Here is a 14,783-nt window from a genome sequence, read left to right on the forward strand (position 1 = left end):
AAATTTGTGGAGGATCCCTTGAATCCAAGAAGCAAAGGTTCCTGCGAGCTGAGACTGTACCGTTGCTCTTCAACCTGGGCAACAAGAGTGAAACTCCGTCTCAAAAAAAAAATTATGAGATATAGTATAAAAATCATAAAAGGGTATAAAACATGAGTATATAGTTTAATAAATAATTATAAATTAAATACCTCTGAAACTATCTCTGAGATCAAGAAATACAATATCAATGCCTGTTATGGGAGGAATTGTATGTTTCTCAAAATTCTGATATTGAAGCCTGAAGCCCCAGTACCTCAGAATGTGACTGTATTTGGAGATAGGGCCTTTCAAGAAGTAATTAAGGTTAAACAAAATCATCAGGGTGGGTGGTAATCCAAGATGACTGGTGTCCCTATAAGAAAAGGAAATTTGGACACACACAGAGAGAAGCATCAGACGTGTACACATAGATATCAGACATGCACACATAACAAGCAGGCAGCCATTTGAAGCCAAAGAGAGAGACCTCTGAAAAAATCACGCCTGCCGATGCCTTGATCTTGGACTTCCAGCCTCCAGTACTGTGAGAAAGTAAACCCCCCAGTCTGTGGCATTTTGTTACAGTGGCTCAGAAATACCCTTTTGTGCCTGATGACAAAACCCTCCCTCTCCAGCTTGGACATAGCCACCCACTTGATTTACAATCGTTGATAAACATGATGTTACTTTTCACTGCAGTTTTACCACTGCACTTGTATCCAAAACATTATAGCTTGTTTTGCTAATTTTGCAGCTTCTTTATTGATTTGAAATTGAATAGCTTCAGGCAAAGCAACTATTCTCTCATTCACAATAGCCAATATCTGCTATGGTCTAGACCTGAGTAGTCCTTGGGCACATGTTTATTATTTCTTGGACTCTTGCCCAGCCTTCCAGAATGTGCCTCCTTTAATGGCCAATTATCATCTTAAGAATGACTGAGCCAATGATTCTAATAGTCACACTCCTTCACTCCCACCTGTTACAGGTGTTAAATGTCAAATTTTTGTTTTAGAATCACAATGGAAATTGTTTGGAGAATTTCATGACACATACTGAAATAGTGTCACCCAGAACTGTCACAACCAAAGATAGAAAATGTCAAGTATAGGTTGAGTGAGCTTTATTTAAAGATGCAGTAACACCAAAACCCCTTTCTTGCCCCTATCCCTCAGGTTCCCAATAGAAAACAGATGGACAGTTGAGCTAAACTCATTCAGGAAAAATTTATTAAAAAGGAACTTCTTACAAAAGTAGGAGAAGCACAAGGAATGGTGAAAGAATCTCATGCTAGTAGCAAAGAGAGGGCCACAAAAACGCAGATGGAGAAAGAACAGTCTAGAAGAGAATCCTTCAGCGTGACCTTTTACCAAGGTTTTCACCCAGTCTGAGGGAACTACCCAGGAAGGAAGCCAAAGGAAAAAAATCTTGTCCTCACTCTTCTCCCTCTGATAACCTTCCTGGGCTCCCCATTGGCTGAACCTAACCAGAAACCAGATGGTATGAGAATCTGTAGACAAAATATAGCCAGAGCTCAGGAGGAGGGTGAAGCTTGAGGAAGAAATGGAAAATTTCTGGCACATTGTCTTTTGAATGGCCATGGGAGGTGATGTGGTTTGAGTCTTTGTCCCCACCCAAAACTCAAACTGTAATCTCTAGTGTTGGGGGAGGGGCTTGGTGGGAGCTGACTGGATCATGGGGATGGATTTCCCCCTTGCTGTTCTCATGACAGTGAGTGAGTTCTCAGGAAATCTGATTGTCTAAAAGTGTGTAGCACCTCCCGGCCTTTTCTTCCTCCTGCTCTGGCCGTGTAAAGATGTGCCTGCTTCCCCTTCACCTTCTGCCATGATTGTAAGTTTCCTGAGGCCTCCCAAGCCATGCTTCCTGAACAGCCTTTGGAACCATGAGCCAATTAAACCATTTTCTTTAGCAATTACCCAGTCTTGGCCTGGTGCAGTGGCTCACGCCTGTAATCCCAGCACTTTGGGAGGCCGAGGCAAGTGGATCACGAGGTCAGGAGTTCAAGACCAGCCTGGCCAAGATGGCTACGCTGAAGCCCTCCAGGCAGCATGAGGGATGTCATGTGAAACATGGATAAACCTAAGTTACACCCTCTTGTAAATTCCTATTTTCACAAGATAATATAGTCTAAGCTGGTCACGAGATGATATGTGATAAAGTTAACTGACAAACAACCCCAGGGTCTCTATCCCCAATAATAACCCCTCATTTTGTAAGCTCAAGGCTACCTCTTCTGACTGTGGTGGCACAGCCCGGCAGGTTAATAAACTTCCTCCCTGACCTTGGGTCTCTCTCTCATCTTTTCTCTCAGCTAACCTTACACCCATCTACTAAAAATACCAAAAAAAAAAAAAAAAAAAAATTAGCCGGGCACAGTGGCAGGTGCTTGTAGTCCCAGTTACTCGGGAGAATGAGGCAGGAGAATCACTTGAACCCAGGAGGCAGAGGTTGCAATGAGCCAAGATTGCACCACTGCACTCCACCCTGGGTGACAGAGTGAGACTGTGTCTCAAAAAAACAAAAAAAAAAAAAAGAAATGACCCAGTCTCAAGTATTTCTTTGTAGCAGTGCAGAACAGACTAATACAGGAGGGAATGTAGATATTGCTTTCTCCAGGCAATCCCATGTTTGAAATATGATAATTCTCCAGGGAGGACAGTACGTGAAAAATATGCAGCTTCACCGGTAACCCTCCGGGAAGTACACAAAACCAGGATGACTAGATAGTAATAAGCAAGAAAATAAAGAGTGCATATCTTCAGGATTCAGATATGGATGCCACTCAGATATATTGCTACCAATTAGATTGCATGCCATTAGGGTTTACTAATTCTAACGCTTGAGACACTCCACCGCCAACTGAGAAGAACAATTAGGAGCAAAATACAGAGGTGCCATCTGGAAGGATTGGTATGCTTTTTAGGAAAGTGGGTGTGGCTGGCATTCAGAATTGGAACCAAAGTTAGCTAATCTTGAAGCATAAATCTACCCTGGAAAAAAAAATTGTGCATGGGATCAAAGTGGGAAAATTATTTTTCAGTTTCTTTTTCAAGAGCATAGCATAATATCTTCTATAATAGCATAACATAGTATGGTTATCTATATTACATCTATACATATAGACATAAGTATCTATAGTGTAGCACAAAAATAGTCACAGTTATTTCTAGGTTATTTATCTTATACTGAAATTCACTGTACTCCTATTGGTAAATTTGGAATTGGACATCAGGAAGATCCATATTAAAATCCAGCCAACAGACCTTAGTCACTGAAATGCCAACATTATTATGCAAATGGTAGTCTACAAACGTAAGTAGCAAGGAAAGTGGTTAATTAATGTTTCTCCAGAGACAGTTGTCATTAGTAATCCACTGGAAGAAAGAGAAAGAAAATGATGCAAAAAGAATGAGATAGGCCATGCAGAATTATTGTTAAACAATAAGCCAATTCTTAGAAGAGCTAGGATTAGAAATCAGGTGCCAGATTTACTTCCATTCCAAAATTGGAACCCTCAAGGGTGGAATGTAGAATAGTACAGTCACTGTGGAAAACAATTTGACAGTTCCTCAAAAAGTTAAATATGAAATTACAATATGACCCACAGTTGTACTCCTATGTATACAACCACAAGAATTGAAAACAGGACTCGAACAGATACTTGTATGTTAATTTTCATAACAGCACTATTCACAATAGCAGAAAGGTAGAAACGTCCCAAGTATCCACCAACAGATGGATGGACAAACAAAATGTATATACAAGTATGAAATATGATTCAGTCGTAAGAAGGTGATGTATACTACACATGGCTAAACCCTGAAAACATTATGCTAAGTGAAATAAGCCAGATAAAAAAAGAGGACTGTTATATGATTCCACTTATACGAAATATCTAGAATAGACAAATTCACAGAGATAGCAAGTAAATTAGAAGTTACAAGGCTAGGAGAGAGAAGGAAACATGAGAAGTTATTGCTTAATGAGAACAGAGTTTCTTTTTGGGGTGATGAAAACATTTTGGAAATAGATAGTGTTGATGGTTGTAAAACATTGTGGATGTCATTAACGCCACTGAATTGTAAACTTAAAGATAACTAAAATGGAAAATGTTATGTTATATATATTACCACAATCCAAAAAACTCCTCCTCCCCTTTTTCTCCATTGCATTTTATTTTAACTGAGGATGAAAAAGGAGCCTCAGAAACACTGCACAATGCCACAAGATGAACTTAAATAAAGCCATACCAATAAGTGACAGTGATAAAACAGCTGAAACATTCATTTCTGGTTTGAGTTCAAAGCAGTAGGGTGCCCTTCCTTAGACCTTAGTTATCGAGCAGGAAATGTTATTAAATTATTAGAATATTAAAGAAAGGTTGAAGAACAGACGATATTCCAATATTTCTAAATCAAAGGCTTCTAGACTTTTCTTGCTAAGACCCTAAAATAAATAGTGCTTCCCAGAAACCTAAACAGAACCCTAATGTGCACCACTGTGGCTCTTTAGAGTCCAAATGGGGAACGAGGACAAAATGCCAACACTGCTTGTCAGAGGTGATGGAGAGTGATATCACTATTTGACTACAAGAAGCAACACTTTGGGCTGGGCACGGTGGCTCACACCTGTAATCCCAGCACTTTGGGAGGCCGAGATCGGTGGATCATCAGGTCAGGGATTCAAGACCAGCCTGGCCAACATGGTGAAACCCTGTCTCTACTAAAATACAAAACGTAAGCCGGGCGTGGTAGTGGGCGCCTGTAGTCCCAGCTACTCAGGAGGCTGAGGCAGGGGAATCGCTTGAACCAGGGAGGTGGAGGTTGCAGTGAGCTGAGATTGTGCCACTGCACTCCAGCCTGGTGACAGAGCAAGGCTCCATCTCGAAAAAATAAAAAATAAAAATAAGAAGCACCGCTTCCTTCTCCTTCCTCTGGCCAGAACTTGTACTTATTTCCATCTCCCATGCTGCAGTGTATTTGTCAAGAAGCACAGATTTCATTTTGTTAATAAGCAGAATTGTTCATCAAAAGATTTTAAAATAATAACCGTTAACTTATTTCTAATTTTAAAAGAGTATGTTTTTATTGTCATAATTTTAGGGGAAAAATTCAAGGAAGAAAAAATAAATCACCCATAATTTCACTGCCCAGATATAATTATGGCTAGTATTGTGATGTGTGTGTGCAATGTAAGACAAATGTGACTAATTTTAGTCAAAAATGAGAATGCCTAATGTTTCCTCATTATGAAAGAGACAGTTTTTCATTGAAAAGTATGCCTTTGGAAAAGCACAAGCTACAGGGAGGAAGAACAATTCCATCATGCGAAAACCATTTTGATGTATCCTAGTCCAATGACCCCAAGGCCACTAGTCTGCTTATTGACTTTTTGCAGTGAAGGAGATCACAAATCAGAGGAATCCTGGGGCCTCTCACCAAAGAAAGAAATGGGGTTATTATAGGATTTGAGAGAGCAAAGCAGAGCCCTGGGCCAAAGACTCAACATGAAGTCTGGACTGCAAAATAGACCCAGGGGCCTTTTTCCTTGGAAACCACAAAGTTAACATAGGTGTGAAATGCTGCATCTAGAAACTCCTTATCTGTAGCACTCCACCTGGGTTGGAAATCAAGGCTACATCTCTGTGTCAAAGTGACTCAAATTCTCCCAGCAAGGAGAGTGGGTGCTTCATTCTTACTGATATGATTTCAAAGAGCAAAGTTTCTGACAGTCTATAATTTCAGAAAACAAGCTTTTCTTAGTAAGATAGTAATAATCCCTCAAAGAAAGGTACCATTATGACTTTATAGCTGCAGCATGACCTTGGGAGAAATGCTGCTTCCTGTCAACAGAGCCGCTGGCTTGATCAGGATGTGGGTCTCTTATTCCAGACTCGTGACTGGCAGGGAAGAGTTTTTACCTTCTCAGTCCCAGTTAATTTTGCAGAAGTTTTCTTCCATTTTTTCTTAATGCCTAAATTTTTGTTTCTTTTGATCTAACTTATTTAAATATTGTAAATCCAACTGTGGATTCAGTTTTTTAACTTAATTTCATTTGATGATGATTTTTATATAATGACCTAGTCCTTAATACATATCATTTGAATGGCTAAATAATAGACCATCTTATAAGTATATCAAAGACCACCTAACAAATCCAAACTGGTTGTTACCAAATTTTACTTATAAATTTCTCATTTTTACTATAATGAGTTATGTTTTTAACAAACATTTTCATGAATGTAGCTTTATGAAAACTACTAGGGCAAAGGGTATGAATGTTGGAGGCTCTAGATATTTATTTGTCAAATTGCTATCCACAAGGTTGTGTCTCTTTATACTGGTTCAGGTGATCTATGAAAATAGTCATTTGTGGTACTCACCTAAGCACAGGCAACAATTTTCTTTTAACTTTTTAAAATTGTTAATTCCAAGGCTGTAAAGTGGTAACTCCTTGTGATTTTAATTTGCCTTTTAAAATTATAGTAAGGTTAACATTTTCCCATATTATTTACTAATTCTAGTTCCTTTTTTGACTTATTCAAAATGTTTTTGTGATGATGCATTAGGAAACTTCGAGTGTTTCTCATCAAACCACCTTAGCGCTTTAGGTGTAAAAATACTACGTATTATAAACTGTCATGTTCTCAGCAATATTTTCTTCCTAAGATGTAGTTTACAAGTCTTTGTGACGTTATTCTTACTCTTTGAAATTCTCCTTAATCCCACAACCTGAAGTTGGTATGCAGAAATCTAAGTCATCAGGTTTCACTAACCTCCTATTGATGGAAACTGTTTTGTCATGATTGGTTGTGATGTCTGACACCAATAATGTGTTACTTATTATAAAATACCAACTTTGGAAAATAATCTTTTAAAAAATAAATCCTTGAAAATTCAACGTTATTCTACAATATGGTTATACACAATTCCTGTATTCATTCTTCAGAGCAATGAGCATAGAGCTAACATGCTTTACAATATACATGCAGGCAACAAAACCCAAGTCATCAGTACCAACAGGTGTGGCAACCGGTACACGTGCTTCTGCTTCTCCATGTGCGATTCACGTCTTGTATGTATCTTAGATGAATAAGAAAAATAACTGCTGATTGAATCATAGTGTACCTTAAGACTGGGTCAATGAGGACTCAAGGAAGGAATGCTTAATGCAGATACCATTACTGCAGTTTTAAATATTCATTCTGATTCTTTTCTTCATATCTGCTTTCTTTTAGGCCTGGTATTAATGTAATTTCTTACCCACATTGCCCTTTTGGCCTCGTTTAATTTGGATAGTTACCTTAGTGATGTCCCTGAATTGCAGCAGCCTGCGTCATTGCAGTTATCACAGTAATTTATGATTTCAGTTTGCCCTCTCCCCAGCTCCCTCTAGTCCTTTATTCCTATCACTGCCAACTGAAAGGAGAAAGTTCAAGAACTTTGAATGTCTCAAAATATCTTATCTTCTTTTAATGCCTTCTCCTTGGTTCACTTAATGATTGTTGGCATACAAGACAGCTTTGGTTATAAATTCACTTTGGAAAACCACATGGCCTAATGAGGATGACACTAACCTGTGAAACGGCAGTTTTTCTTTGGTGCATGACCTCAATATTTCTCTTATTTAATGTCAAACTTCAGAGCTACACTGTTCAAACACTGCTAACATTCTGTTTGTAAAATGGATGACAACCTTGTAAACCAGGGGTCACTGAAAGCATGATAAGAAAATAAGTAAGACTTTTGTCGAGCTGGGGTGGGCAGGGACAGGTGGTGCTTCTCAATCTATATTCAAGGGTGTATGGGATGCCATGGGTAATCTTGGGCCATCCTTCTCAATTTCAATTTTTTAATACAAATGAGACCAGCTTAAAATGAACTTCAAGGAGATTTTGAAAAAGAAAGGAGCAGGGAAAGACATCACAAAGAAACAAAATAAGCAGTCTTAAGTCTGCAAGAGATGCACTGAGGAAGGTTTGTTCTGTTATTTTTTTCTTCCAGGTTTATTGAATAAAACAAATGAACAAAAATGGTGTACATTCCAGGTGTACAACATGATGATTTGATCTTCATATACATTGTGGGATGTGAGATGATTACCACAATCAAATTAACACACCTATCACCATATATAGCTACCAGTGTGTGTGTGTGTGTGTGTGTGTGTGTGTGGTGAGAACACTTAAGACCTACTCTTAGCAAATTTCAAGTAAACAGTACAGTATTACCAACTATAGTCACCATGCTGTACATTAGAACCCCATAGTTTGTTATTCATCTTATAAATGAAAGTTTGTACCCTTTGACCAACCTCTATTGCCCCCACCTCCTAGACTGTCTTCTTTGTTTTTGTTGTTTGTTTTGTTGTTGTCTTTATTTTGTTTTGTTTTGTTTTGAGACGTAGTCTCACTCTGTCGCCCAGGCTGGAGTGGAGTGGCACGATCTTGGCTCACTGCAACCTCCACCTGTCCAGGTTTAAGCAATTCTCTGCCTCAGCCTCCGAAGTAGCTGGGATTACAGGCGTGTGCCACACGTCCAGCTAATTTTTGTATTTTTAGTAGAGACAGGGTTTCACCCTCTTGGCCAGGCTGGTCTTGAACTCCTGACCTCGTGATCCACCCGCCTCGGCCTCCCAAAGTGCTGGGATTACAGGCGTGAGCCACCATGCCCGGTGACTGTCTTCTTTGTTGACATCGTGGGATGTCAACCAGAAGGATACCACATTTTCCTGTGCCTTCCTTCTTGTACCTCCTTCCTGTAGGAAGGGTTAGAAATTAAATTTAAGTGTGCTTTTACAGGTTAAGTAAGTAAATGCAGGGTTCCCTTGCATTATTTTAATTTCATAAATCTGTTTGAAGTAATAGTGATGATGCTACAAGAATTGATCTATAATAATGATAATCTTTAGTTTAAGTAAATTAAAAATACAGCCAAGTACCGAATTAAGAACTATTAACATTTGCTCAAAATTGCCTTTCTTTCTTATCAAAGGAAGAAAATGCTACAATATAGTTGAAATCTCCTTTATTCCCATTTCCAGTCTTTTTTCTCCTTCTTCCCAAAGGCAACATTATCACTTCATTTGTTTGTTATTAGCACTCTGTTTTTGGTATAACATTAAGTTTTAAAAATTTATCTATGCCGAAGTGCATTATCTTATAGAGATATATAATATCATTCATTCCTTTTATTTGCCATGCAGTATTCCATTGTATGAATACCACATTTAATTTATCTATCCTTATTTGACATATATTTTGGGTTTCAAGTTTTTGTCATTATGAGAAGTGCTCAATCCTATACCCTTGTACATGTTTCCCTGTGCTCATATGCAAAATAATATTTCAAGAGTACATATGAAAAAGTGGAATCATTAGGTTGTAAGGTGAATACATATTCAAATTTATTCAATATAAATAAATTTCTCTCACTAGGAATTTTATCAATGACACTCTCTCCAACAGTGATTATAAATTCCAATTTTCTCATATTTTGACCAATATTCACTATTATTCTACCTTAACATCTTTCCCAATCTGAGGTATATCCCGTTGCTTTAATGTGCACTTGCCACTTTGCCGAGACCAGCTCGGTCAGGGAGACACTAACCCAGCGGCACTAGAGGAGTTAAAGACCCACACACAGAAATATAGAGGTGTGAAGTGGGAAATCAGGGGTCTCACAGCCTTCAGAGCTGAGAGCCCTGAACAGAGATTTACCCACATATTTATTAACAGCAAGCCAGTCATTAGCATTGCTTCTATAGATAATAGATTATCTAAAAGTATCCCTTATGGGAAACCAAGGGATGGGCCGAAATCAAGGGAAGAGTCTGGCTAGTTATCTGAAGCAGGAGCATGTGCTTAAGGCACAGATTCCTCATGCTATTGTTTGTGGCTTAAGAATGCCTTTAAGTGATTTTCCACCCTGGGTGGGCCAGGTGTTCCTTGCCCTCATTCCGATAAACCCACAACCTTCCAGTGTGGGCATTATGGCCATCATGAACATGTACAGTGCTGCAGAGATTTTGTTTATGGCCAATTTTGGGGCATGTTTATGGCCAGATTTGAGGGGGGGCCTGTTCCCAACACCACTTGTTAGTGCATTGATTATCTTCTCACATGTTTATTCACCATTCATATTTTTTCTTCTAAAAATTGTCTAGTCACTGCCAATGATCCTCCCAGGTTTATTGTTTACACTTAGCATGAAACTGATGCTCAGACAGGCCAAGTGACTTGCCCAAGCTCACAGAACTAGAGAGAACTCCAAGTGTATTAGTCTGTTCTCACACTGCTATAAGGACATACCCAAGATTGAGTAATTTATAAAGGAAAGAGGTTTAATTGACTTACAGTTCCACATGACTGGGGAGACTTCAGGAAACTTACAATCATAGCAGAGGAGGAAGCACACGTCCTTCTTCACATGAAGGCAGGAAGGAGAAGAATGAGTGCCCAGTGAAGCAGAGGAAGCAGGGGAAGCTTCCTATAAAACCATCAGATCTCATGAGAACTCACTATCATGAGAACAGGACTGGGGAGACTGCCTTATGATTCAATTATCTCCACCTGGTCCTTTCCACGACATTTGGGGATTATGGGAACTACAATTCAAAATGAGATTTGGGTGGGGACATAGCCAAACCATATCACCAAGTAAGATTTTGACCTCAGTGATCCACTTAAACCATTTCTCTTTTCCCAAGACTATGCTTCTCAAAACACTGATCAGTGCATTTTAACTCTTTTCATTTCAATATCCATGACCTCCTGATCTAGGAAGATTGTCTGTCTAAGACACTTCATGAGGAAAGTGCAGTGGAGTGTTCCTGCAAGATTCAGTTTGAATTCTGACAAGAAGCCCTGTCCCAGTTGCCCAGTAGTACCTGGAATCCCTTAGAGATTTGAAGGCTTTTCTACTTCACAATAATCACAATAACCCTCTGAAGTACTTACTACTATTATCATTGTTTTACACATGAGGGGTTAAATAACTTGCCTAATGCGATAAGATCAGGAAGACAGAAAGCAAGAAAAGCATTTAAAGTTCCTCTGAGGCTAGCCATGGTGGCTCACACCTGTAATCCCAGAACTTTGGGAGTCCACGGCAGGAGGATTGTTTGAGCTCAGGAGTTCAAGATTAGCCTGGGCAACATAGCAAGACCCTGTCTCTTTTTTAAATAAAAAATAAAAATAAATAAAAACAAAACCCCTCTGAGTTACAAAAAGATTGATCAGATTTGTTAAGAAAAAGACTTTGTGGAGGAGATGAAAGCAAGTGACAAAAGACAACTTCTTCCCCCACTTTCCCCCAGATTCAGCCTTGAAGAATCACAGGGCAGCATAGCAAGGGATCTTTCACAGCATCTCTCTGAACCTATGATTATTATTATTATTCAGCAAAGAAACTGAGTCATTATCTAATTTACCAGAATCAAGTAATGGCAAGAATACAGAGGCAGAAACTCCAGCCAGGGCTGATGTTTGGGGGGTCTCAGGAGAATAAGTGCATGCTTCAAAACATGGAGAAACTTTATGGTCTTTTTAGCTGAACTTTCTATAACAAGGACTCTCAGTTAACAAGGAGCATAGCTACCCTTAAAATCTAAATAAAACAAATAGTTGTCTAACGAGTCTTTGTGTGTGTGTGTGTGTGTGTGTTTGTGCGTGTGTGTGTATTTGTGTGTGTGTGTGCGCACGCGCACAGATCTAGAATAGTCTTTTGCTTATGGTTGCATATTCTATCTTAGCCTTTATGGTTTTCCAGCAGTCAGAATCCACTTCATCCTAATGTATAGCTTCGGATCCTGATACCTTCCTTATCAGGAGGCTGATTCTCCCCCACCTTACCTCATCAGCTGACAATAGCTCCAGGGAAGGGAACAAGTCAAATATGACCACAGCCAGGAGAAGCATTTAATGTAGGAGAATGTTAAGCATGAAGGAGAGAAAGCCCATTCCGTCTGATTTCTGGTGACTTGTTAGAAGACAAACAAAGAAGCAAATCTAAGGTGAGATGTGATGCTTTGCCCACCTCTCTGGCCAAAGTCATGGAAGGAAGAGGCAGGAAAGAGGGGACATGAAGGGCAGAAGCCATTACCCACTTCACATTCAGAAGTGTAGGAGAGGTAATCTCACAAGTGGTCCCCAACACATACTGAGATTTGTAGACAATGAACTTGAGTTTGGCTGTCCTAACCCATTCTCAGTTTCTGAAATGGAATGGATGAGATCCCAGAATCTGCTGCATGTCCACAGATGTATTCTGAAATGAGTGAACATTTGGCTAGACATTTGCTGGAGGAGATCCCCATTCTTAGGACAAAGACTCTGTAGCTGAGGAATGCACCTTTAGAATAGGAGAGAAAGCCAAATTTTGGGAACCCACAGCATAAGCAAGGGCTAAGGAAGGTCTGGGTCAGTAGGTAGCGCTTAGCAGACTAGTTTAAACCACAAGAGAACAGTCCTCAAGCTACACTAGCTGCAGGTTTTAGCAATGGATGTCGGAAGGATGCTGAATTGAAGTAAGCCCTCTAAATTCCCAGACATCACTTTGGAGAAGAGCAGTGAGAGGTAGCTAATCTAAAATACTAAATCATTCATAGCGTATGAATTATGTGATCAGCAGAGATGCTTTAAACCATTGGATGGTACAGCATGTACTGCGTATGTCTAAAATACAGTTTTCCTGTCACCCAGGAATAGGTATTCCTTTTGTAGGAAAAAGCAGATCTATTTTAAAGATGAAAAGTATCCATGTTTTCTGCACTTATCTGATTGTAATGCTATAATTTTTTAATGTAATGACATCATCTTAAGTGGAAAGGGAAAAAATTGAAGTGATACATGAAAGAGCCTGGATATAGTATTTGAAGCCATCAGAAATCCAGGCATCTAGCCCTCCTCTCTCTCTTTCTCATTCTTGTCTCTCTCTCTCTCTCTCTCTCTCTCTCTCCCCCCAGTTCCATATGCATATGACCATATGTGTGGCCAGCAGAGAAGCATATTATTCAATCTCAATCCCACTCCTAAATTTATTAGTTCCCAGAAAACAAATATGGCTGCTAGGGAGAGCATCTGCTGGGGATTGTGGCATAGTTATTACAGAATTGAGATCACTATCATGCCTGTCTGCAAGTCTTTTTCTTTTTAACTTCACATTAACATTTTCCCATATCATTAACTATTTGTGAAAATATTTAATATGTGTGCTTAACAGTATATTCTCCTCTTGTTTATCATTCAGTTTTTACCCGAATGCTTTTCTAGTATTATATAAATAATACTGTGTTGAACATGCTTAGACTTATTTTCATGCCCATATTTACTTCCTGAGGACAAGTTCATAGACATGAAATTACTAATTCCTAAGGATCTGGAATTTCTAGCTGTCTAATAGTGACAATTCTTAAACTCCTACTGTTTATAAAATATCACTTATAAATATAGTTATTCTTAAAACAAGAATATTCAATATATTCATTCTCTTGCACACACACTGAAATTATTACATTAGTTAGGAATTGTAATTTAGTGCAAGTTGATATAGTTTTCTGTTTTGAATTGAATAATATTTTAGATTTGTGGTAGTGTTTTTATGACTGTATGACAAATATCAAAAGCTGAAGACATTTGTTTCTGTACTTTTTAAAATGTTGGAGTAAATTCTTTTCTTTTCTAGACTTTGCTATAAATATCCGCAAATACAATGCCACATTAGTCTGTGAAGATGCTTAGCTTAGCTTTGAGAAATCATCTTCTGGAGTAAAGCAAATTTTGTTTAAGATGGAGTTTACAGTGCCTAAGAGAATAAATGATGCACACATTTGGAAATATAAATACCTCAAGTAAGATCTGTCACAAAGCATATACAAGCCCGAAAGGCAAGCTCTGTATGTTCAGGAAGGAGAGAGCACTGCTACCAGTGGATTGTTATTCTAATGAATCATTTATTGAACAATACTGTAATCATTTGCTCACACATCATATTTCCCCAATTAGAGAGGCATCCTGCCTTGTCTATCTTACTTATCCTTGCAACTAGAGTGGGAATTCAATGTGTGTGTGTTTAACTGAATGGTAGGGCAATAAATAGATAGATCTATAAAGGGATGGTAATCATTCATGAAGACCTAGGTAGTGCTCTACAATGAGCTGGGTGGCCACTGAATTGCTCAGATTCAGATACAGAGAGGAAACCTGGAAGAGAAAGAGGAAGTCAGTCTTCCAAACCATTCCTTCCACTTTTGATCTCAGTGGTGGAAGCCCAATGGATTCTTCTTGCCCACTGTACAGACAAAACCAGTTCACTGCACAGATGAAAACTGAGACAACAGTGTCACAGCAGAGAAAGAGTTTAATTATCACGAGGTAGCCCATCAACAGGACAGGAGATTTTTCTCAAATTCACTCCCTTAAGAGATCAGAGGCTAGAGTTGTTGTTGTTGAGACGGAGTCTCGCTCTGTCGCCCAGGCTGGAGTGCAGTGGCGCGATCTCAGCTCACTGCAAGTTACACCTCCAGGGTTCACGCCATTCTCCTGCCTCAGCCTCCCTAGTAGCTGGGACTACAGGAGCCCACCATCACTTCCGGCTAATTTTTTTGTACTTTTAGTAGAGATGGGGTTTCACTGTATGAGCCGGGAAGGGGTGGTCTGGATCTCCTGACCTCGTGATCCGCCCGCCTCGGCCTCCCAAAGTGCTGGGATTACAGCCGTGAGCCACCGCGCCCGGCCGAGG

This window comes from Colobus angolensis, unplaced genomic scaffold (assembly GCF_000951035.1).
Source record: "Colobus angolensis palliatus isolate OR3802 unplaced genomic scaffold, Cang.pa_1.0 Scaffold58, whole genome shotgun sequence".
Lineage (NCBI taxonomy): Eukaryota > Metazoa > Chordata > Mammalia > Primates > Cercopithecidae > Colobus > Colobus angolensis.